The 22,750-nt window shown below is 43.1% G+C and overlaps 1 protein-coding gene across 1 annotated transcript in view; it reads right to left on the bottom strand.

The window, feature by feature from the left end:
• LOC147666043 (uncharacterized) overlaps positions 1-22,750 on the bottom strand; it is a 158,953-nt gene that overhangs the window by 126,875 nt on the left and 9,328 nt on the right. The gene's annotated exons all lie outside the window — the stretch shown is intronic.

Below are 22,750 nucleotides of genomic sequence, written 5' to 3' on the forward strand. Positions count from 1 at the left end.
AAAATGAAGTAAAGCCATCTAACCAAAAATCGCATTCCATATCCCAAGTCTCCTGCATGGTGACAATGTCATATAGCTTTACAAAGTTTATCCAGTTGGGGTCTCCTCTCTTGGACCGTAGACCGGCAATATTCCAACTTAACAGCCTGACCTTATCCCCCTTGTCAGGGGTACCCATTACCGGTTTATATCCATAGTTAGCAGAAGAAGGTACAGGAGCCATAGGGGCAGGGTCCACTATAGCTTCATCAACCATACCCTCTCCGGCCCCCCGTCAATCGCACATCTCAAGTCCTGAGAGTGCGTCAAACCTGTTATGTGTTGCGATGTGAGGTCCAAATCTAAAGAAGTTCTCCCTACCTAGTCCCTGACTTAGACAATTGGAGCGAGACCCAAACGGTGTAAAGGGACTCAATCCTAGGCTAGGGGTGGGGGCTCCTGTAAGATGATTATAAAAATATCCCAAAGGACGCACACAGATGCTGTTGTCATCGTTAGTCATCGAGGCTGCCCTTAGCAGGACTGTGGCCACATGTTGAGGATATTTAAAATTTACTATCACGCAATCACCGCTACTGGTTTTGCGTGTGGGACCAATCCAATTTGCCCTCCTCGTTGTGATAATTTATTTTGCATATTTTGTGGGAAAACCACAATTTGAGCTCAACCAAGATACAACTTTATTTTTGAGGGAATCATGTGACTACTCAGGGGACTCAACCGAAAGCGAGTTTTGAGGCGGGACGTTTGCCAATACAATTACATAGGGGGCACAATCCGGGGGGAGATTCATAAAATTGCTTCTCCTACTTGGGGCGGCAATCGGATTGGTAACAGGCCCTGGCTTTGGGTGTACTACTGACCTAACTGGTGGGAGTGGGGGTGGAACAGAAGGACCGGGGGATTCTAGGTCAACTCTGGTAGACTGTTGTGAGGCATGCGTTTTTTAATCCACCTTGGCTACCTTCTTCCCACCACTCTCAGGGGGGTCTATTCTAGTAGAGGGGGGTGGGGTGTTAACCTTATCTATGTGGGCTAACTGTTTCGCTAACAATCCTCCTAGTCTTTTTACCTCTGCGGTAACATTATCCAGCTTGCACACTAGAGGTTGGAGAGATTCCGCTAGTTTTGATTCGAATTTGGCTTCTAAGGTACGAATTAACAAGCCAAACTGATCTGGGCTCAGGATTATATTTGCCTCGTTCTTACCCTCCAAGGTCGCAGTTGACTCAGGGGAGGTGTGGTTGTCTGGCAGATGGGTATCTACCCTTCTTTTATAAGTGTGCCTTCCCCCCCTTTTGCTTTGCTGCTTCCTGCAAGTTCTAACGGGTCTAGTGTGTGTGTGGGCAGGTACCACCTCCTCCTCCGAATCCGAGAGAGACTTGTCAAGGACTTCTATATCTGGAGCCCAGTGAATCAGTGCTTCCACTGCGTTGACTACCTCGGGTCCGATATCGGTGACAATGTCAGTCACTGAAAGAACCTCCGGGGGTGGGGAAGGACCCTCCTGATCTGAAAGATTACTTCTACCCAGGGAAGCCCTTCTATCATTATTGATCTTATTTACCATTTTTACTAAAAAGTTGTCAATGGAGCCAGCCCCCACAATAGCCTTGTCCTTCTTTGACCCCGGCATGAATACAAGTATACTTTAATGAGAGCTAACCTATTTGCAAACTAAGCCAATGGACTCAACACCCAATGTTAATGGCGCAGCAGTTACAATTAGTCCTTAAGCACTTCCAGTCACTTTACCGGGGAGATGAGGGTCACCGGATAATTTGCACAGGGTCTCTGGCCCTGCCTCTTCCTGCCCCTGACGGCCACAGACGGCCCGCCCTTTGCCCGGGCTTAGCCCCGGGCGTTCCCACGGGCGCGACTCGCGGGGCGAGAGGGCGCGAGATGTTAAGTAGCGCCTCCTGGCGCTCTGCACCCGTCACAGGTGCGCCGCCGCCCCCGAGGCTTCTGGGGGATGTAGTGCCGTTCCCCTCACGGCTGCCCGATGACGTGGAAGCAACAGGGTCAGAGTTCAGGGAGTCTCCCGGCGCTCCCTATCTGCCAAAATCACTGCTGTTTCCCTCACGGCTGCCCGATGGTGTGGTGAGTCTTTGCATGCGGCCCCCTGCAATGCTGGGCATTAAATATCACCCCTGTGGGAAGAGACACAACCAGACACATTGAATTGAAATACACTTCCCATTACTGTACTAAGCAGGGGCGCCCTATAGAAAATGGTTCTAATCTCAGGGTCCTTATATTTTTCAAAATTACCCTTAATAGATACAGAAGAGATTTTGTACAAACACAATTGGTTTTCTTTGGGCAAATAAACCCTTCTTGGATTGTATTAAATGAATGTACTCACTCAATGTTTGAAAGGGATTTGGGCATGGCAGAAATGCGCCTTCAATACTGGGCTCACCAATTACGAGTGGTTGTTTAGTGACGAACGTGAGCCTGCACTTCAGGCAGAACGAGATCTACTAGAAGAAACAGACATGATGAAACTCTTACACGGGTGCCAAATTCCAGGGTCACTTCCTCTAAGAACCAAGATTCCTGTTCAATGGAGCTTAAAGGTCTCCAATGGATGAGCTATGAGGGTAGATTTACCAAACAAACACGACTCTGGAATGGAACATACTTGACACATGCAGTACGACTGCAAGGGTTTAAGTCATGGGACCGGACTGGGAAATATCTTGAGAGATATATTAGAGGGAGATCACACTAAATACTTCGACACATGAGAGGGTGAATATGAACTTCATGCATCACAATTGTTCACATATTTGCAATTGAGACACGCTTTGGAAGCCCATTGATCACAGATGCTAATGCAACAAGAAGGCAGCCCTTTTGAGATACATTTATATACAGGAGTGGCATTTTGAAAGCATATTGCTCTCTCATTTCTAATTCCCCATCTGTCCTGCCTGATTACAGAACATGATGTGAGAAAGACCTGGGCAGTGGATGAGGCTGATTGTAGAGATGCTGTGATGCACCCCAAGAGTTTGTAATATCAGCCAGACTGAGCCTGGTACAAGCAAATATTTACACAGGTGACGTAAATAATTAATTTACTCTCTTAATTTCTATGCAGGTAAGTACTTAATCAATAATAACTCAATCAGAAGGAAAGAAAACAGAGTCCGTGGTGTTAGAGTTTCTAAGGGTTTTATTCCTCATAAAGGAATCAGGATATCATGTTCTGACCACCACAGGGGTGTCAGAAGGGATAGATGAGCGCGCTCAAGTTTATTATCAATACATAGCTTATATACTTGATTTTTACATAGGAATCAATGTAAGAGGCGTAACAGCTGAGAGAAGACAAGATAACAGTATACACGTGGTACTAGTACATCATCAAGAGGCGTAAACTAGGCGTGAACTAGAGGTGTGTGCTAGAAACGTCACTGATAGATGACGCAAGTGGGTGGCACCAAGGGGTGGTGTTAACAGAATGTTGCAATGTCAGCAGAAAATCGGAAGCTTGGATGCGCGCGCAGCTGCATGACGTGTGATTGACGGGGTGCAGGGGACTTGACATTTACACTGACGGAAAGAGACAGAAGTCTGGCATGTCAGATCAACTTGTACTTCTATCATATCTGATATCTGATGTTTAGGAACTATACTATCTGGGCGGAAAGGTCTCTAGGGCAGAAGCTACTCTATGCTAACTGTAGATGCGTGTATGAGCGCCTAAGTGTCTACATGTGAAGCGTGGGGGCACGGGCCTTCCGTGGAAGCATGGCAACGGAGGCTATGAATTACTTGCATTAAGACAGGTCGGCCCTTTTGGCTCTGCAGCTGGAGAGGATGTTTACAGGATCTAGTAGGCAGGAATGTATTCTCGGGGAACGGAACAGATAACTCGAAGGTTATAGTCAGTCTTGGCAGAAAGCAGGCTTGAGCTGAGCGCGAGGGGCCGCGCTGAAAGTAGGACAGAGTTCACGAGTACAGAGGTAGCCTGGGCAGAGCCAGGAGCCACAAAAGAGGTTCAGATGGCAGGAATTCAGGGCCTACTCTGGCTAGAGCAGGAAAAATACGAAAAGTGTACTACAAAAAGACGGTGGCATAGCATACTTAGGAACGGACTATATAATCCATTCATGGTGGATCTGAAAGAGGACAAGTTAACGGTGGACGCAAATGTATTTGCGTCTTCATAGCTGGCACAGGAGGGAAGTTACATGCACTTTAAGCTGGTACATGGAGTCGGTGGGGTACGCGCTAGGGAACACATCATGACCAAAATTTAATTTTCCTCATTCCCTCCTTGTTCCCTACGGACCCTTCATGAAATATCGATCCTCATGAATCGATCAGTTTGTTCTTGTAACATCATTTGTTCTTCTTTCTTTCGGTTACGTTTTGAATGAAAACTGGAATGTTCAATACAAGAGGTGGCACACAGTCCACAAATCGCCGGCCCACACTGCAGGCACAGGCAGCAACTGAATACTAGGACTAGGCCAATGCCTAGGAAGGATAGGATCTTCCATCCCCAAGCTGTTAACGTTGTCCAGAACCAACCGGACCAAGTCCAGGTGCCTGGAGTCTGATGTATCTGATTTGCAATCTTATGGAGACGGGTGATAGCTTGATATACAGTTGGTGCATTTTGTGGGATGAAAACACAGCAGCTTGACCCGATGACCTTACAGGCTCCACCTCTATCTGCCAAGATGACGTCAATTACAAGACGATTCTGAAGGACAACAACCCGCATAGCGGACTGCTCTTCTGTTAAGTTACCTAGGGCGGAGGTAGTTTCATTTACTACGGCTTCAAGTGTTCTAGTTAATCTGCGTATTAATTTACTATTCTGGACAGGGCCTAAAAAGAAAAAGAATCCTTTATTAAAATCAGTGTACTGTTCCCATGCCGTTTCTGTGTAGTCGACAAGTGGGATGTCTCTTCTGGATCTGTTCTTTACTAGATTGCTATTTCTGTGATAATCAGAAGGAGCTAGAAAAACAGGTGGTAGGAGGAATGCAATATAACAGGTACCATCCCAATCTGGAGGTAGACGAATGTATGCGGTATGACCACACACAAAGTAAGAATGACTGATAGCTTTGAAAGATGATTTTCCATCATCACTGAATTCGACCACAGTAGTGCATTTACTATGACCTAAGTGTACTGAACCTTTCTTCTTGATACATAATTCACCAGTGACTGGCAGTACTGACATAATGGGTAGAACTGGTGTGGCTTCGGATTCGACTGTAAGAATCATAAGGCTAATTGTATAATTACCTAATCCATATACTTCATTTTCTAGATCAGTTCCTATTCTAGTGGGGAGTCCCTCCTTATCTGGGTAACAGACATCTAGTAGGACCAAGTTCAGGTTTCCCCAAACCCAACCCCCATCGAAAACAGCAATGTCGGGATCTAAAGAATTAATTATCTTAAACCATGCTCCGCAGGAGCCATTGTGAGTGAATGGGTACGGAAAGAGAGGCAGGGCTCCCTTGTAATTCTGGTAGGGAGGGAGTCGGCCACATATCCAGCAATTTGTAGCATTGTTAGTTTGATGAGAATGATGTAACATACTAATGAATGTATTGTTGCGCAGCGCGAGTCTGTAGGAAAGCTCATGAGGAGGTAACTCACTAAAAGTGTGTTCAGCAGAGACATTGTAAGCAGATTGTTCACGCTTGAAAATAGGATAATAGATAGGTAACAAGATGCTAGCAACAATGATTAAAATACTGAGAATAAACATGATTATAAGTGTCACTATGCAGTGACTACGAAGTGATTTGCAATATGTTCTTTTCTTTTCTTCTCTCTCTCTAACTCGATCTAGGGGATACATGTCAGAAACTATTTAACCGATTCACCTAGGGGAGGACTTAAACAATTAAACTGTCTGACTTGCTAGATCGTAATTTCATACGGTATTGTTCTTGGGGAGTCTTTTCTCTTTTAACTTCGGTAAAGTCTTTGTTATCACAGTCTTTGGTGGGGGTGGGTGTGTCTTGTTCCGGTTTCAGTCCTGGGAATGTTTTGATATGGCTTAGGTGGACCCACCCCTTTCTGCCTTCCAACTTGACTGCGGTCTTTGTTGTAAGAAGAACGGTCTTCGGGGACTTCCAGCGGGGCTCCAATGGACTTTTCCTGTCGAAGTTTCGGACGAGGACAACGTCTCCGGGGCGGACGTCATGCGGCTTCACATCGGTGTTGTCAGGGAAGGCTGCGGCAACCTGTGAACGACATGATTGGAGTGCAGACATCAAGGAGGCAAGGTAATCTGTCAACATATTAGAATCAACATCGGTTATCTTTTTAGGAATGGGCGTCCCCCACATATTCGGTGGTCTTCCAAAAACCACTTCGTACGGAGATAGCCCTGATCTCGAATGGGCGACCATTCTCATATAGAATAGTGCCACTGGCAGGGCGACTATCCAGTCGACCCCTTTTTCCTGACATATTTTGGCAAGGCGGATCTTTAATGTCTGATTATGCCTTTCTACAAGGCCTGCTGCTTCTGGATGTCGGACACAATGGAACTTCCACTGGTATCCCAATAACAAGGAAACTTCTTTCATTAGGGCAGACGAGAATGGCTGACCGTTATCTGAATACACGACACGAGGCAAGCCGTACCGTGGGAAAAATTCACGAACCAACTGTTTGGCAGTTGTTGGAGCAGTGTAATCTGGGACTGGGTATGCTTCGGTCCAGCGGGACAGAGCACAGACAACTACGAAAACATATTTGAATCCTCGACAACGGTCCATCTGGATATAATCCATCTGGAGGACTTCAAAAGGGTGATCGGGAGGATGAAATCCACCTTGCTCTACGGGGACGCTTTTACCTGGATTGAACTGACAACAGATCATGCAAGTACGCACTTTCTGTTTTGCGGCTGCTCGTAAGTGTTTATTGTACCAGAGATTTTGCAAACTGTCTAGCATTGCTTTCTCTCCTAGGTGGGCAGGACTATGTGCTGTATTTATCATGACTTGAACCATAGAGTCAGGGAGAAACCATATAGATTTTCCCTTCGTCATCCAACCTTGATCTGTCTGGATCCCTCCTAGTTCAATCCATTTCTTTATTTCTTCTGGAGTAGCATGTGTCTGAATGTCAATAACATCTAGTGTGGGATCCCTGACTGTCATACAGTTTGTCGGATCTGTTGTCTTTGTCGTATCAGTTGTCTGAGTGTGAGTCAGTGCTGTATGTTTTGCTGTCTGATCTGCCAGGTCGTTACCCTGGGAAACAGAATCTGTGACTTTAGTATGTGCTTTACACTTCATGACGGATATGCCTGAAGGCAGATGTATTGCTTCTAACAGTGCTTGAATGAGTGGACCATGTTGTATCTTTGTACCATGAGAGGTCAGGAAACCTCGTTCCTGCCAGAGCATGCCGAAGTCGTGTACGACTCCGAACGCATAACGGGAATCAGTGTATATGTTAACATTTCTGTTCTTGGCTAGTATACAGGCTCGGGTCAGAGCGATGAGCTCTGCCGCTTGAGCAGACAGTGTATCAATACGATGTGTTTCTTTAACTTCGGTTTCAGTGGTCACGGCATATGCGGCCACTAACTCTCCTGTACTTGTTCTCATGCATGAACCATCCACATAAAGTGTCAGGTCTGGATTTGTCAATGGAACATCTGTTAAATCTCGTCTGGGCTTTGTTACTGCATTAATGATTTCTATACAATCATGTGGAGCTGGATCTGTCATAACTGTAGGTAACAATGTCGCTGGGTTCAAGATACTGCAGCGTCTGATTTCTATGTGTGGCTGGAATAATGTCAATTCGTAACCTGTCAGTCGTGCTATAGTCAAGTGTTGAGTCTGGGTTCTGTTTAACAGAACCTCTACAGAATGTGGAACTTGTACTGTTAACTGATGACCTAAAACAATTGAATCGCTTTGTCTGATTGCTAACGCTGTTGCTGCTACTGACTTTAAACATGCAGGGAGTGCCTGAGCTACTGAATCCAATGTACTTGAAAAATAAGCACAAGGCTTATGTGAACCTGCTTGATCTTGAGTGAGGACAGACAACGCTGTACCGTCACGTTCTGTAACAAAAAGTGTAAACGGTTTGCTGTAACATGGTGTCGCTAAAACTGGTGCTTGGCATAAAGCTTTCTTTAATTCCTCAAAGGCTTGTGTGTGTTCCTGAGTCCAAGGGAGGACAGTCGAAGTCGCTGCCTCCTGTGTCGTTAATTGAATGAGTGGTTTGGCTAGAAATGCATATTGAGGAATCCATTGTCTGCAGTACGAGGTGAGGCCTATGAAGGCCCGCACTTCCTTTTGTGTCTGGGGTCGTGGCATGTTTACTATTAACTGAATGCGATCGGGAGTGAGCTGTCTCCCCACTTTGGACAGCAAGTGACCCAAGTACACAACTTGCTGAACACAGAATTGGAGCTTTGAAGGGGACACCTTGTGTCCCTTGTCGGCCAGGAAATGCAAAACTGTTAGTGATGCTTGTTCACATTCGGGCTCACTTCGTGCGGTGATCAGTAGATCATCGACGTATTGCAGTAAAGCGGTATTAACTGGCATTTGAATACAATCTAGTTGTCTTTTCAGTGCTTGGCTATAGATGCTGGGGCTTTCTGTAAATCCTTGAGGTGCGCGGGAAAATTTGAAACTTCGTCCATTTAAACTGAATCCGAAGAGATATTGGCTCTCCGGGTCAATAGGTACACTGAAGAAAGCGTTCTTGAGATCGATTACAGTAAAGAACGTTGCTTCTGAATCAATAGCAGTTAATAGGGAGGAGATATCGGGGACCACAGGATACTGTGGCACAATACATTTGTTCAGTTCTCGAAGGTCAATCACCAGCCGATATACTGGCGGTGCATTGCGGTCTGTACGTTTAAGAATTGGAATGATGGGTGAATTACAGATATTGGAGTCGGTCTCTACGACCACTCCCTGGGCAATAAGCTCTTCAATAATTTTCAGTAAAGCCACTACAGCATCGGGTGGTAACTTGTATTGTCTGATTCTGGGTAAAACAACTCCTGTCTTGAGTGTTACACGATATGGAGTGATATGCATACAACCTACATCTGCTGGGCCTTTTGCCCATAAGTGATCTGGTACATTTTTCAATCTGACATCAAAGTCACGTAAAACGTAATGACCCTTGAAATCCCGTAGAAAGAGTCTGACTCCTTCCGGGGAACAGCATATGATAGCTCCTAGAGCCTTCAGTGTTTTAATTCCTAACAGATTTTCTGGGCATGATTTCGTAAGTAACAAATCTGTAACTCGAGATAATGGACCCACAGCTAGTGGTACTGGTTCTGACACTTCATTTACAATAGGCTGTCCTGAAAAACCAAGGGAAACATTCTGTGAGCCTGAGAGGGGTGCCCCTGGAACTTCATTATGACTTATAGTAGTGCGACTTGCCCCTGTGTCAATTAAAAACTTTCTGTCTTTTCCTAATACGTGACTATGTACATAAGGACCTTCTTGATCTACAGGAATTTCAATAAGAGGCAAATCACCTTCCCTCTCTAGGCTGTTTCATGTATATCGCTGATAATCTGGATATGCCGACTGGGCATACTGGTACATCTGTTGTGAGACTTGCCGGGTTGCGGCAGCGGGCTGTGTCTGAGCATGCTGTGGCTGTGGTACCGCTACTGTCTGAACTGTATGGGACTGATCATGCATAGGCTGTGTATTCTGCATTGGCTGTTCGTTCTGTGAGGTCTGTTGATGACCCTGTTCATGTCTAGGCGGACGCGGTCTTTCTTTAGTTTTACCTGTCTCGATGTTATGTTTCAGGACTGGACATTCATGTACGTAGTGACCTGGCTGTTTGCAATAATTACATGTCCCTTTAACGGGAGCGGCAGAATGATTGGTCTGGGCCCCACCTTTTCTGTGACCCTCGGCTGGAATTGTCTGAGCTACTAACATTTTCATTTTCGTGTCTTTCATACGTTTCTGTTCCTGATCTTGTTCTTCCCTTATTCTGTTCTGGTGATATTGTAACATTTGTAACATCTGTGATGGCGTATTTGCCTGCCAAGTACTTTCAACCTTGTACACTCTATTTTTAACTAGTGGTAGGGCGTTCTCTACTAATTTTGTTACAAAAAGGTGTGGATATGACTCGCTACTAGTTTTTAGACCACTATTTATGATGAAACATTTCTCGAATCGTGAATAAAAGTCACTAGTATCTTCATCTTGTTTCTGTTTACAGGACGAGATTGCGTCCCAATCTTCCTTTCTAGTTGTCAATAATCTTGGCAAAACCTGTACTATTAAACCTGGTAATGCTTTAGTCAGATCCCCAAGGCCTAACCCTGGGACTCGTTTGCTTTCTTCGTCTTCTATTTCCGCCCATGCTATCTTTGACTCTCCCACCTCCCAATCCTTCTCCTTTAATTTCTCGTAAATGCCCGTGGGCAACAGTACTTTCAACATTTTCGTAATATCATCATACGTGTAATCTCCCATCAGTAACATGTCTTTAAGCTCTCTGTGAAAACCTGCAGGATCTTTATCATGGCACGGAACTAATTTCTTCATTTCTAACAGTTCTAACTTAGTCAATGGTGTGTGAACATACACACGCTTCAAGCGTTGGTCCGTACCCATAACTGGGTGTACTTCTCGTAAGGGATTCTGACTTTCAATGCCACCACCGCATTGCATGTGGTACGTTTTTCTTTCTGGAGGCGGGGCGGGAACATATTCAGAGCTTAGGAAGTTGTGATACTTACGTCGTTGCTCTAGAATTATCTGTATTAATTTGGTACTAAAACCTCTCCATCTATCCATGAGTAGTGCTTCTAATGTCTCGTGTAAGGGACCTGAATCAGAATGATCATTTCTGAACTTGATAAGGAGGTGCTGAATCATATATACACCTGCTATTTTCTGCTCTTCTGGGGAAAGGTTCAAGAATGTCTGCACTAACGTGTCATCATTATATACGTCTGGATTTTCGGCCCATAATACAGCTGACCGGGCTAATTCCTGTTCGTCCATAGAGTTCAGTACATGGTACCCCACTCGGTCTCGAAGCCTTTTATCAGTTTCCTGGAACTGATGTTCAGAAGAATTCGGATTTGTTAAAGCAGAGAAAAGAACTCTCTTGCTCTCCGGACGGATGCCTTTCCTAAGGTAGGCTCCCCTACCTACATATGCTATAGTATCTGTAGACCTTCCTGGTGTTTCGTGTTCATCTTCCTCCTCGGAGGAAGCTTTGTCACTCTCTTCCTGGTGTGTAGTCAATACTGCCTTTCTAATTTTCTGGGACATACTGGCTATGCAAGCCCCTTTATCGTGCCTTCCGTCTGCTATATTTTGACCCCACTTGTTTAATGCGTCTAATTCACTTTGATCTGTCCCAGGCCTGTCTCGTTCTCTTATCACACAATTTATGAAAAATCGTAATATCTGTGCTTGAATGTCGACTTTCTGTTTATGCATGGCAGCTTTAACACTTTCGGGGTCTTTCCCTGTCAGTACGAACTTATATAGTCTGTCGAGAATTTCCTGCATTCCTACATAGCATAGCAAGTTATCGGTGGCAGATCTCAATCGGAGTGATGCTAATACCATTAAATCGTCTTTTCCGGGTACCGGATCATATCTACAAACTGACATCCTATCTTTGAATACGTCAAGCCGGGATGAGTAGGGAGACTGGAAAGGATTCTGCGTGTCCCTTAAATGCAATCTGTGTGTCGGTGGCGGGGTCTGTAGACCCGCTGTCGCACCTCCTGAGGCGGATGCTTGGGCATTATCTCTTCGCGGAGTCTGGATTTGGACTTGAATTTGTCGTTTAGTAAGATCAGGTAGGACTGGTTTCGGTAGGTCCGTTTTGAGTGGGGGGGGTGGCGGAGCTGGCGGAACAGTGGAGGTCTGTCGCGGTGCCGGCAGAACCGGATCTGGGGGCGGAGTGCCACCCCCGTCCCTGTCAGTAGGCAGGGCACGAACAGGCAGGTTGGTATAAGCTGGTACTACATCCTCTAGATATGAATTCAGGAATATGTCTTTAGTAGTTTTATGCATTACTTTAGTTGGAACTAATGGTGTCGGTAAGTTTTTCGGTATTTCTGATTCAGTTTTAGATGTGCCATCTGCTGCAAGATACATACCGTTTACAATATTATTTCGGGCACGGTCTATTTGTTCTGTTTTTACTCGGATCCCTTCAGTAACTAATTCGTTTTCTTGCTCTTTATCTGATTCTTTAAGTCTGTCTTCTCTACGAAGTGCTTTGTCAGCACGCTTACGTGATTCCTTACGCCAAAACTCTATGGCGTCCTTCTGAGATTGTCTGGCTTTCTTTTTCCATAATGCTTCTTCTACCCTCATGATGCACTCGGCATCCCACGTTCCGGTAACAGGCCATCTGTGTCTTTCGTCTAGGTGTTTGGTATAATCGGCCCATAAATCTAGATATAGTATGGCATCTATGCCGTGTTTTTGATACATAAAATTGCCTGGAGTGTCTCTAGGGGGAATAGGAATTTCTTCCTCCAGTAACCCCTTCCTAGTTCCTATCTGTTTTAACTTGTTAAAGAACGGCATCTTACTTACTTATTACTGAACGTTAGATCTTTATTCCGTAATACTCTTGACAGCTAGATTATACGAGAAACACAATAATACACGTTTGAACAGTCACATTCATACCACAACATTAATCACATAACACATTGTAGACATAGATGACTATCTCCCTATACTAGATGTACTGCTCAACAGTACGGATACACTGGTGTAACAGTGCAGAAATTCGGAATACTTGATATACTGCTCAACAGTACAGATACACTGCCTAAAAACAGTGCAGACCGGACTTGCGTACCCAAACCCGTCTAGATACGACCCAGCAATGGTACTCACCGGGAAGCACGGAAACAGAAGGCCTCGGAAAACTCGACTGGACTCGACTCGGAAACTTCGGAAAACTTCGGAAAACTTCGGAAAACTTCGGAAAACTGGTGGGCCTCTTCACACCTCGGACCTTGCTTCTTTCGGCTGGGCTCTGGTCGGGATCCTCCGCACTCCTCACCGCCTCGTCTGGGCACTGATCGCAGTCTTCGTCACCTCCGTGGGTCAGAGGGGGATGCAGGAAATCCTGCCAGTACACGTGTAGTCCGTCTAACTGATGGCAGGGGACACAGTATGCAACGCACCAACCGGCGCGTGAGGTGGGGGAGGAGTCCCTATTCGGGCGCCAAAATGACGTAAATAATTAATTTACTCTCTTAATTTCTATGCAGGTAAGTACTTAATCAATAATAACTCAATCAGAAGGAAAGAAAACAGAGTCCGTGGTGTTAGAGTTTCTAAGGGTTTTATTCCTCATAAAGGAATCAGGATATCATGTTCTGACCACCACAGGGGTGTCAGAAGGGATAGATGAGCGCGCTCAAGTTTATTATCAATACATAGCTTATATACTTGATTTTTACATAGGAATCAATGTAAGAGGCGTAACAGCTGAGAGAAGACAAGATAACAGTATACACGTGGTACTAGTACATCATCAAGAGGCGTAAACTAGGCGTGAACTAGAGGTGTGTGCTAGAAACGTCACTGATAGATGACGCAAGTGGGTGGCACCAAGGGGTGGTGTTAACAGAATGTTGCAATGTCAGCAGAAAATCGGAAGCTTGGATGCGCGCGCAGCTGCATGACGTGTGATTGACGGGGTGCAGGGGACTTGACATTTACACTGACGGAAAGAGACAGAAGTCTGGCATGTCAGATCAACTTGTACTTCTATCATATCTGATATCTGATGTTTAGGAACTATACTATCTGGGCGGAAAGGTCTCTAGGGCAGAAGCTACTCTATGCTAACTGTAGATGCGTGTATGAGCGCCTAAGTGTCTACATGTGAAGCGTGGGGGCACGGGCCTTCCGTGGAAGCATGGCAACGGAGGCTATGAATTACTTGCATTAAGACAGGTCGGCCCTTTTGGCTCTGCAGCTGGAGAGGATGTTTACAGGATCTAGTAGGCAGGAATGTATTCTCGGGGAACGGAACAGATAACTCGAAGGTTATAGTCAGTCTTGGCAGAAAGCAGGCTTGAGCTGAGCGCGAGGGGCCGCGCTGAAAGTAGGACAGAGTTCACGAGTACAGAGGTAGCCTGGGCAGAGCCAGGAGCCACAAAAGAGGTTCAGATGGCAGGAATTCAGGGCCTACTCTGGCTAGAGCAGGAAAAATACGAAAAGTGTACTACAAAAAGACGGTGGCATAGCATACTTAGGAACGGACTATATAATCCATTCATGGTGGATCTGAAAGAGGACAAGTTAACGGTGGACGCAAATGTATTTGCGTCTTCATAGCTGGCACAGGAGGGAAGTTACATGCACTTTAAGCTGGTACATGGAGTCGGTGGGGTACGCGCTAGGGAACACATCATGACCAAAATTTAATTTTCCTCACAGGACATACCTTACTAACAAAGTACTTATTAAGAGGGTCTTGTCTCAGTCCCCAAACTTGTACAAGATGCCCTATAGTTGAAGGTGATTTCCTTCATAGCATAGGGCAATACCCTGAAATTACGCATTACTAGCACACATCACAATATCACTGGTGTTGGGGCGGCCATTCGCCTTCTCTCCCAAAATAATTCAGTTGGGAATTATGGATGAGGTTGGAGTCCCAAGGGGAGGGCTGACCCTACTAGGTGTGGGTGTAATGATCGCGAAATGAGACATCGTTAGATGTTGGAGATCAGAAGCAGCTTCCTCAATTGCATCATGGTTATGGGGAATAGATTGGTGCTGAAACATAGAACAACTTTTTTTCAATCAAGAGCTTGCCTGAATACACTCAAAAAATATGGGGTTGATGCAATAATTTTCAATTGAATGCAATAAAAAAAGCCTTTTTGTACAAGTTTGGGTCACCAAGGTTTTTCAAGAGGGTGCGGTTGAAGGTTTTGAGGGCAGCCCTGGAGCTATGGTATAGGCTCAGGCGCAGCTGGGGCATTGGGTACCATTCTGAGAATGCCCCAGTATGGGATGCACCAGGTACACAGGACTGTCTGAAGGACAGTTTGGCGTTGCCGATAAGAAGGGCAGGTATTACAAACTGGTCTGAACTGCTGGATTCCGGGGGGATTCATCCATGGGAGTACCTAAAGGTAAAGATCGGGCAAGGACTCTCAAGATTTAAATACATGCAGTTAACATCATGGTATGAAGCAGAAAAGGGGGAGACCGGCAGGAACAGAGATATTGAAGACCTGTTGAGCGCTAACCGTCCACTCAATAAAGAAATATCTATATGGTATAACAGCTTGCTGGATGTTGAAGACCAAGCGGTACCCCCCTTCTCTGGAGTTTGGATAGATACCCCACTTGTGCCGCAAACAGACTCCCTATATGAACCATCTCTAAAGATTATGTACAGATATGTCAAGCCTGCTTGTTTAAAAAAAACACATTTCTTCGTTATTAATAGACTTTACTATACCCCCGGAAAAATTGCAAAGTTCGCCCCACACCCCGCCCCTAAATGCCCTAGGTGTGCGACACCTCTTGCAGATGACATACACATTTTCTATGAATGTCCAGCACTTGTAAAATTTTGGGCTGAGGAGGGAGATATCATACGAGACATTTTCAAAATCCTTATAGAAATCAACATGTCTTTGGTGTTTTTCGGAGATAATGGACGCCTTAGCCAGACCCTCTCTCAGAAAGATAGGGGTTTATTACTGTATTTGATATTGCTGGCTAGAAGGGAGGTGTGCAAGAGGTGGAAGGACCCCCTACCCCCCCAAAGGGAATACTGGCTCAAAGCTGCATTCACCATGTCACGGTTAGAGTATGATGGAGTGAAGGACAAGGCAACGAATATATGGCACCCTCTCATGGGCTGGGGTAAGACTCTAAGATTACTGTAAACATCCTTGGTCTTATGATTACACCAGGGCCTCTTACAAAAAGAAGAGGCAGGTCGGATGACCCAAGCGAGTGCGGTAAGCCGTGGGGGCGTCAGACTGAGAAGGCGGCTTCATAAGACCCGCAGAGGCTTGAAAGGTGAGATGAGGACCAAAAAAAAACAAAAAAAAGACATACCTTACTAACAAAGTAGTTATTAAGAGGGTCTTGTCTCAGTCCCCAAACTTTTACAAGATGCCCTATAGTTGAAGGTGATTTCCTTCATAGCATAGGGCAATACCCTGAAATTACGCATTACTAGCACACATCACAATATCACTGGTGTTGGGGCGCCCATTCGCCTTCTCTCCCAAAATAATTCAGTTGGGAATTATGGATGAGGTTGGAGTCCCAAGGGGAGGGCTGACCCTACTAGGTGTGGGTGTAATGATCGCGAAATGAGTGAAGACAGCAAGGACCCCCTGGGTAGTATATAGACTCCTAGGGCAGGGTAACAACTAGTGTGAGGAAAATCCCAGGACGTCTAGTGTACACTGTGAACAATCGGGATGGATCAGTAATCAAGCAGGAAAAATCAAGAATTTAACAAATCTATATAAAATATATACCTTTAATGAGTATTTGTTTAAAAACAACATATAGTGTGTGACCACGAGGTCAAACCATAAAATAAGAGTAAAAAATGAATCAATTACATACAGTTCTAATAATCAAACAACATAAAATTCATAATCAGTACATGAAAATTATACACAAAGATGCATGTAGTACATCAAATATTAAAAAGAGAGCATAAGAACTCGACGCGCGTTTCGGCAGTGAACCGCCTTCTTCAGGAGACATAGAATAAATCCTGAAAATACATATATAAAAGAAAAATGTCTATTAAAATACAGTCCATATATCAACACATCAAAACAAGACCTTCCTTACTATCACACTAACCCTCCATTTCAATTTGTTCAATCAGTGGCAATGATTGGCAGAAAGATCTCTGTCGATTGTACAGTACCTGACTAACTATAACTGTTCATAGATTGATCCTTCATACCTGGTCTCAACCTATTATCCTAGAGAGACATAGCTGGTAACCTCTTTTTTGACCGCTATACATTAGCTATATTTCAAACGTTTACACTGTATCACCCCATTGGTGGAGGTTATAAATCTGAAGTAGATTGATTCATCATATATTATTATTATTTACATAATGCAGACACGAAAATATGTTTACAGTACATGAGAGATTACTTACAAACATTGGACGCTCTATCCATGCAGTAACAATGATGGAAGGTGACAACCTCTGTAGTTAGGATGGGATAAGATTAATTTCAAAGGAAAACACCTGATAATATAAGAGAGGACATAACTTAAACAGGAACAGACCTAAGATGAGGTTATTAAAGAATGCGACTGAATGGGTCAAACATACTGCGCAAGACATGTGGATAGTCCTATAATAACAAAGAATGGGATATATCGGGGACAAGGAGGGGATAGGAAAAAGGGAATATTTGAAATGCGACAGCCTTTAGTTGATGGCATAATAGGTTGCTAACTATTCATATAGACTTTTGAGGATATATAATTACATGATCTCCACATTAGTACATGGCAACCGATACTTGGGTAGATGGAGTCTAGACCAGATATGGCTTAATACAGTTTCCAAGTACAGTCATATAACTGGTAGAGAATTAGAGGCGAGCAATATTAAAAAAAAATGAGGAAGAGGGGAATCTCAGACGATAACCATTCAGAGTTATAATTACTTCTAAATCCACAGTAAATAGTGTGTATTAATGGGACCCTAATACAGTTCCACAGTTATGTACGAGTGCGTTATATATATATACCTTGATATTTTCGATGGAGTAGGTTATGTACGTAGCGCAGATGTGATCACTTATACAGGCGATGGTCACAATAATGCTGGTAGGGCAAAGAAATAGAAGTGTGTGTAAAAAACCTCTATTATTAACATTACTACAGGAACTTGATAGTTACTGTAGTCGGCATAAATATTAAGTACTTTCTCTATTAGTGGAACTTGTGTAACATCGAAAACTACTAAGCGTCTATTTTACCTTGGATATTTATACAATGCACCAGAGTTGTGATCCGGTGAGTCTTGCTCGGTATTAGTAGATTCGAGGAAAGATAAAAGTAGTTTCTGTGGATAGAATCATAAATGCGGGTCAATCTCAGTTTCAACCACAATCCATGTTAGGGCATAATTTCAGGAGAATATTTAAAGTGCCTGGGACGCCTAGATTCTTACCTTTAATAAATAAACAATAGACGGACAGCAGGGTGGTGCTGTTCCGACACTCGTGTTGTGTGGTTCCGATTTCCACGTGCAAAGTAGATCAGCCGTCTCTGTAAAAAGAGTCACGGTTGAGGATCAGTAAAGTTTGCATCTCAGTTCGTGATGAAACTAGGGTGATAGTGATCTCGGAGTGCCCTGGGTTCTTACCTTAAATATATACACAATACGCGGGCAGCAGGGTGGTGCTGTTCCGACGCTCGTTTTATGGGGAACCGACCTCCACACAGAAAATAGATCAGCCGTCTCTGTAAAAAGAGTAACGGTTGGGAGTCAGTAACGTTTACATTTGGATCCGTATTCTAGCTAAATGGAAGAGATTTTAGAGTACCCAGCGCGACGGATTTCTTACCTTAGGAAAATAGACAGGGGGCGGACAGCAGGGTGGTGCTGCTCCGACGCTCGTGTTGTGGTGACCCGACCTCCACGGAAATTGAAGATAGCTGCAGGATAATTAGGGTCCAATTTAAACGTAATTCTTGGCGCGAAAATCCCAACGTTGTTACTGATCTTCATAGATCTAAACGAGGGACTACTATGGAAATAGTCGTACTTAACACGTCCCAATCCAAAATGGCGCCTGAACACTCTCGGGTTTGTTTGATTACTTAAGATTTTAAAATCGTTTTCACGATGATAGCGTATCCATTTTAAATGGATATATAATTAATATAGAACCTGGTATTCTAAAGCCCTATACAACGTTATTTGGAATGTTCTTTATATATTTTAGATCTATTCATCTTTAAGAAAAATAGCGGTATTATAGATGCATATACATGTATTTCAAACATGTATCTATATAATAAAGATAGGGGGTGTCCTACACGAGAGATATCATGTAGAGTATATGTGTTATCCTTAAATGATGATGGAGAATTCAAGAATGGGGCTCATTTAAGGGAGGTATTTTCATATGCCTATATATTAGTTGAAGGAACATGTCTGCTTCACCTATGAATGGTGTATGAAGTATAATGTTCTAAATCTTATACATATTTATAATAATTCTGAAAAACCCCCCCGAATTACCAATATTCAAAGTGTTCAAGGTTCTAAGAATCATTACATGTGATCGATATGTACAGAACATATAGGTATTAATGAAATCCATTGTCGGAGAGACATAGCCTTCCCAATAGGTTTGGTTAGCTCGTGTTCACTTGGCAATATTGCCACCGAACCCTATCGAAACTGAAAGATCTAGGGATGACTCAAACTCGGTTACTTACGGATACTAAAGAATGGCGTTCTCCCAGAGAATCTCGGCATTGAGGCCCTTCTTGAACGTTCCCAGGGAGAAAATCCAGAACACCTCCCTTTTCTTTCTTACTAGATCACCACCTTTATTGTTTGGGAGTCTGATTTTCTCTAAAATGCGCCATTTAAAGTCATCTGGAGCATGGTGATTTTCATTGAAATGTTTCACTAGGGGGGCTAGTTGTTTGTTTGTACGGATAGCCGACCTATGTTCTGTGAGCCTGGTTTGGACCGACCTTGAGGTTTCACCTACATAGCCAAGTTGGCATGGGCACAAAATGAAATAAATACAGTTCATAGTCTTACAATTCCACATGTCTTGGGCAGAAGTCTGACAGCCATTATGTTCAAAAAACTCACCTTCAATGATGTTACTGCAGGATTTACAAGATGAGCATTTGACAGTGCCTCTAACTGGGAAATTGTTATTGATTGATCTCTGTAGAAATTCTGATTGGGTATTCGTAGTTGTAAAACGAGAATGTACTATGAGATCCTTAAGGTTTTTGTTTCTCCTATGGGCAAAGATAGGCTTCTCTAGTTTAATACTGGTGGGATTGGAGTTGAGGATATGCCAATTTGAATTGACAATATGTCTGACTGTCTTGTCAAGAGTGGAATGTTTTGTTATACATACCAGTTGGTCATTGGCTGCGGGTGTCTTAGTTTTTAGGAGGTGGTCACGATCGTAGAATCTCGCACGTTTATATGAGTCTCGTATCAATCTGTGTGGGTACCCCCTGTTGAGAAATTTCTGTCTCATTGTTTGGGCTTGGATATCGAAGTCTGATAGATTGGAACAGTTCCTCCTAACTCGGAGAAATTGGGAGAAGGGAATACTCTCCCTTTGGCACCGCGGATGAAAACTTTTGAAATGCAATAAGGTGTTTCTCGCTGTCGATTTTATGAACAAATCAACAATAAGTTTATTGTTTTGATTCTTAATGATAATATCTAAAAATTCGACCTGGGTTTCACTATATTGAGCAGTGAATTTGAGATTCACATCTGTCAGATTGATCCACTCAAGAAATTCAAGAAGCAAATCTTTCCCATTGGTCCAGATAAAGAAGATGTCGTCTATATATCTGGACCAAATGGGAAATAGATTCATAAAAAGGGGCAACCTCATTGTAGATGAATCTAGTTTCAAAAGCTGCCATATAGATATTGGCAATGGAGGGAGCCACAGATGCCCCCATACTGACTCCTTTGACTTGGCGAAATAAGGAGTTTCCAAACTCAACAATATTCTCTGAGAGGACAATCTGTAACAAGTCGAGTAGGAAGTCTTTAGGACATAAGATGTTATAGGTGTCGATGAACCAACTGGTTGCTGATATTGCTTCCTGCTGCGGAATATTGCTGTACAGCGCCTCTATGTCCATCGTCACCAACAGATTTTTGTTGGGATCGAATGGTAGATTTTCTATTTTTGATATCATTGAGCCTGTATCTCTAATATAAGAGGTGATTTTTAGGCACATGAGGGCGTAGGTATGAGTCAATAAATTTGGACAGAGGTTCCGTATTAGTTCCTATCGTGGACACAATGTGTCTGCATTATGTAAATAATAATAATATATGATGAATCAATCTACTTCAGATTTATAACCTCCACCAATGGGGTGATACAGTGTAAACGTTTGAAATATAGCTAATGTATAGCGGTCAAAAAAGAGGTTACCAGCTATGTCTCTCTAGGATAATAGGTTGAGACCAGGTATGAAGGATCAATCTATGAACAGTTATAGTTAGTCAGGTACTGTACAATCGACAGAGATCTTTCTGCCAATCATTGCCACTGATTGAACAAATTGAAATGGAGGGTTAGTGTGATAGTAAGGAAGGTCTTGTTTTGATGTGTTGATATATGGACTGTATTTTAATAGACATTTTTCTTTTATATATGTATTTTCAGGATTTATTCTATGTCTCACTGCCGAAACGCGCGTCGAGTTCTTATGCTCTCTTTTTAATATTTGATGTACTACATGCATCTTTGTGTATAATTTTCATGTACTGATTATGAATTTTATGTTGTTTGATTATTAGAACTGTATGTAATTGATTCATTTTTTACTCTTATTTTATGGTTTGACCTCGTGGTCACACACTATATGTTGTTTTTAAACAAATACTCATTAAAGGTATATATTTTATATAGATATTGTTAAATTCTTGATTTTTCCTGCTTGATTACTGATCCATCCCGATTGTTCACAGTGTACACTAGACGTCCTGGGATTTTCCTCACACTAATGATCGCGAAATGAGACATCATTAGATGTTGGAGATCAGAAGCAGCTTCCTCAATTGCATCATGGTTATGGGGAATAGATTGGTGCTGAAACATAGAACAACCTTTCTTCAATCAAGAGCTTGCCTGAATACACACAAAACATATGGGGTTGATGCAATAATTTTCAATTGAATGCAATAAAAAAAAGCAAAAGAAAAATGAAGACTATTTATGATCCACTAATAATCTCAATGTGCAACTATTACTGTGTTACATTTGATTTGGAAACTCGTTTTTGTGTTTACCAAACAAGATGTTTGAGTTATATAGTTTATTTTTATGTTGAAAATCTTTTCTTTCGTAGAAGTTCTATAGACAAAAGTAAGTCCTCTTTGAGCCTATATCTTGATATTTTGGACCACCCAAAAATTACTGGGTGCAGTTTTCATGCTGCCATTACCAATTTACATCCCCACCAATTGTCACCAGGGTTTGGTAAAGGAATGTCCTGAAGGCTGTGTAGCTGTGACAGAAAGGATCACCTCAGCCATGTCACAAGAGTATTTAAAAATCAATAGAATTTGGCCAGTATATCTGTTAAGAAGAACCTTTAAAGGAATCCCTAGATTTTGTTGTAATGTCGGAATATTAAATATATGAATGTGAGAAAATAAATGGAAGCCATTTAACATGGATTTTTGTGAACCTTTCTTGGACAATAAATGCTCCTCACACTCAAGTAGCTTGATTCCATGGCTCGCTCACAACTTATTTTGTATTTCACACATGTGGTGAAGGGAAAAAAGCAACACAGAACAACGTTACTGGACTTTTAAGATGCCCTTGCCTCCAATGTCACTTGAAAAGTTTGACTCGCTTGCAGTATTTTACATGAAGCCTACATTTAAAAAGAATTCTGAAGTACCTACATTTCTGCAGAAAATTCCCAACAATCTATTTTACTTTCTGCTATTTCATTGTATGTCAGGCCTCTCAAATACATCA

Source organism: Lissotriton vulgaris, unplaced genomic scaffold, assembly GCF_964263255.1.
Source record: "Lissotriton vulgaris unplaced genomic scaffold, aLisVul1.2 SCAFFOLD_324, whole genome shotgun sequence".
NCBI classification, from domain to species: Eukaryota; Metazoa; Chordata; class Amphibia; order Caudata; family Salamandridae; genus Lissotriton; species Lissotriton vulgaris.